The sequence below is a fragment of the Hydra vulgaris genome, chromosome 12 (genome assembly GCF_038396675.1).
Source record: "Hydra vulgaris chromosome 12, alternate assembly HydraT2T_AEP".
Lineage (NCBI taxonomy): Eukaryota > Metazoa > Cnidaria > Hydrozoa > Anthoathecata > Hydridae > Hydra > Hydra vulgaris.
Genome location: NC_088931.1, coordinates 11,706,271 through 11,709,889, shown reverse-complemented (window position 1 = coordinate 11,709,889; position 3,619 = coordinate 11,706,271).

The following is a 3,619-nucleotide window of genomic DNA, read 5'->3' as shown; positions in this document are numbered from 1 at the left end:
GTTTTTCGTGTTTTTTTCTTTCTATTTTTAACTTTGTCGGAAATTTTTTTATTTTATTATAAATTAGGTAAGTATAATACTGATTTAAATTATAAAAATATTTATCCTAAATGAAAAAGTATTCAGCAAATGCAAAAATCGTAACGGAAATGTGAAATTCATATTAAAACGGCAATACCTACTTAGAGCGCTGACTTATGAATGAAAAGGTCTGTGATTTGATGCCCGCCTAGGTCATAAGCGACCACGTTGAGTAAAGCGGCGGGAAACTTCTTTAATAAATACTATTTTGCAGTATTGTATATCTAGTTCTTTTTGGAGTACCATTTAAAAATGTTGAGTCAATATTTTGCATATTGTATCAAAAGAAAAATTAAAAGACATATATCGCAAGTTTAAACGGAAACATTTTCTAAAAATTCTTTTAGAATAGTTGGGTTTTTATTATTATTGTTATCATTTTTTTATTACAATCTTTATATTAACATAAAGAAAAAAAGTACAAATAAAAAGATATCGTTAAAAGCAAATTAAGTATACAGATGAAAAAAAGAATGCAGCGGAAAACTTGAAGAAGACCAAGATGATTTTCATATTTAAATCCTTAACTTTATTATTTTAATGTATAACTTTTAGAATTTTTCATTATTTCAGCAAATAAATTAATAACCTCAGCAAATATCCAAATAGATAAATAAGCGAGTCTTAATTGTCAAAATCAAATTCTTTTTCAAAAAATTAAAAACTTAAGTTTAAAATCTACTTTCTCAGTTAAACTATATATAGGGGAGAGTTGCCGAAATTAGAACACTTAAGCAATAAATATTTGTTAACCGAAGGTGGCTTAAAATAAAAACATGATTTGATTCTTACAAACTAAATATCTTACTATACTTTTAACGAGAATTTGACTTAATTGTTTTCACTGTTATTAGAAATATATTCGCTTTGTAAAAGCACCATTTTGTTACAATCAAGGCAACCGGTTTCCTATATTGGAACACATTGATATTATAATCGAAACAGCTCCCTTTTAAAAAAAAACTTAGTATAAGCAACAACAAAAAAACCAAGTAAACGTGACAAAATAAAACTAAGTAAAAACAAAACACAAAAAAACCTAGTGAAAGCAACAAAAATCGATTAAAAATTATTTTTATCTTGTGACAATTTAAACAAAACTTATAATCGGATTAAAAATGTCTGTGCAAATCAAATTCTTTAAATAATAAATTGTACAAAGCTTTAACTGTTACGTTCTTTTATTGTATTATTTAAAATCGCTAAGTAAAGTATTATTTTTGAGGTTTATGTTCTATTTATTTTTAAATTCCCATTGCATTAAACACGAAAAACCGTATAATCCACACCAGTATAGTTTACCCGGTCCAATCAATATAGTATAAACACAAAATCAAATCATCAAAAAAAAAATGACACAAAAAAGGATTAGGATAAAGGAGCACATAACTTTCAAAATCTCTCAAAACGTAGAAAATAAGTCGTTTTGTTAGATAAATGCAGAATATAGCCATGAGAAGTTTATTTCTTAAATAAATGCAAGTGTTCCAATTAATCTTTAGATGACTATTTTGTCAAAAGAATTAAAATTCTACCAATACAGGAACATGCTGGTCCTATCGTTTTGCCTTAATCTTTAATGTCATCATCCGAACGATTTGATTGTGCATTTATTGGCAGGGCTAAAAATATTTAAATTACAATGAAACTCGGTCCTTTTTCTCCAGAACCTGGACTTGGTATGGAAGCTGCTGATTTTACAAGTAAAACTAATGCAGAAATTAATAAATAAGATTCAATACCCGCGGCAAAAGATGATAGCTATTTGCCAATAGACATTGGAGAATTTTTTACACGTCAGGTAGCTGAAAAAGATAAATACAGAGTATTGAAATACAATTGGTTTCCTGATCCAAATTACAAATATCCATATTCTTTACATTTAAAGAAGGGTAAGAATGTTAACTGCTTTTGTCCGAGAAACATATACAAAAATCTCCGTGGATAATGTTTTAAGAATGCCTTTATAAAATTTTTTGTAAGTATTACTTTCTTTTTGCAAAAGTTGGGGGAATGCACAGTCAAATGCAGTTACTCAAGCTTATTACTTTACCAAGTTATTCAAAGCTTTTGGGCAAGGATGAAGACTTACAATCACATGATTGCAATGCGTATCACAAAGTATGTTGGCAGCATCAGATTTCATCAGAACATATGAATGTCCGTCTACAGATGTACATAATTTAGTTAACGAAGGAAGACTTAAACAAAATCTAGAACGATTAAAGCCTATAACTGAATCCTTAATATTTCTTGGTTGACAGAATATTGCTTTTCGAGGTCATCGTGATGACGGGTAGATCTTTGAAATAAATCAAAACTCTTCAGTAATTAATGAAAGTAAACTTCGGGAATCGCTTCGCTTCAAGTGAGCGCTGGGGACAGTATTTTAAAAAACCATTTAAATAACTGTAACTCTAAAGCAACATACATAAGTAAAAGTATTCAAAATGAAATAATTGAACTATGCGCTTAACAAATTCAGGGCTTAATTAAAACAAGAATTTTCAAAGGAAAGTTTTATAGCGTTATATTTGATGAAACAACGGATACCAGTCATAGTTCTCAAATAACAGTCGTATTAAGATATATTGATGCTAATACCTGTAAAATCCGTGAAGATGTTATTGGTTTTGTCAACTGCAATACTGAAAATTACTCTGATTTTACTTATGAACCTGTATTAACTGGAGAATTGCTAGCAAACACAGTTGAAAACACATTGACAAAATTTGGCTTCAGTTTAAAAGATTGTGTTGGTATAGGTACTGATGGATGCAGCATTATGTTAGGTGAAAACAACGGAACAGTCACGAAATTACAGAACATCCTACCAAACGCAATAAAAAGTCCACGTGACAACCATGCTTTAAACTTATCAATTTCCAAATGTTTGTCTGTGCGAGCTGTAAGAAATACAATTGGCCCAATGAAAAAAGTAACATCATCTTTTAAAGCTTCGCTGAAGTGAAGTAACGTTCTTAAATATATAAATAAGGGAATGCTTGCAAGCTTATGCGAAACGAGATGGATTGAACGGCATGATTCTGTGTTAAATTTTAGATCTTGTTTAATAAATATAGTAGAAACGCTTGATTTGATATCTCAGTGGAAGGAATTCTTTAACAAAGGCCGCATTACTAAAAAATACAATACCTGAGCCCTTATTTATTTTTTAATCTTGGCTTTTTAAAATTTTATCTTGGTTTTTACATGTTTTTGCATAAAGTTGTATTATTATTATTATTTCACTTAAGACATTGTATTTTTATCAAAAATTAACCATATATTGTAAAGGGCTTCATGACAAGATCCACATGATCTTCTAGAAGTCCTGTCGTTACTAATGTAAAAATTGTAAAATATAATTGGTTATTGTAATATTTTTAAACGGCAAAATATTTAAAAAAAAAAAAAAAAAAAAAAAAAAATTTAAAACAACACTTTGTTTATTAGCCAATGTGTTAAATACTACAGTCTCTTTAAGTGAGACTCTTCAAAAAAAAAATTATTGGATAAGGAATATGCCAAAACTATT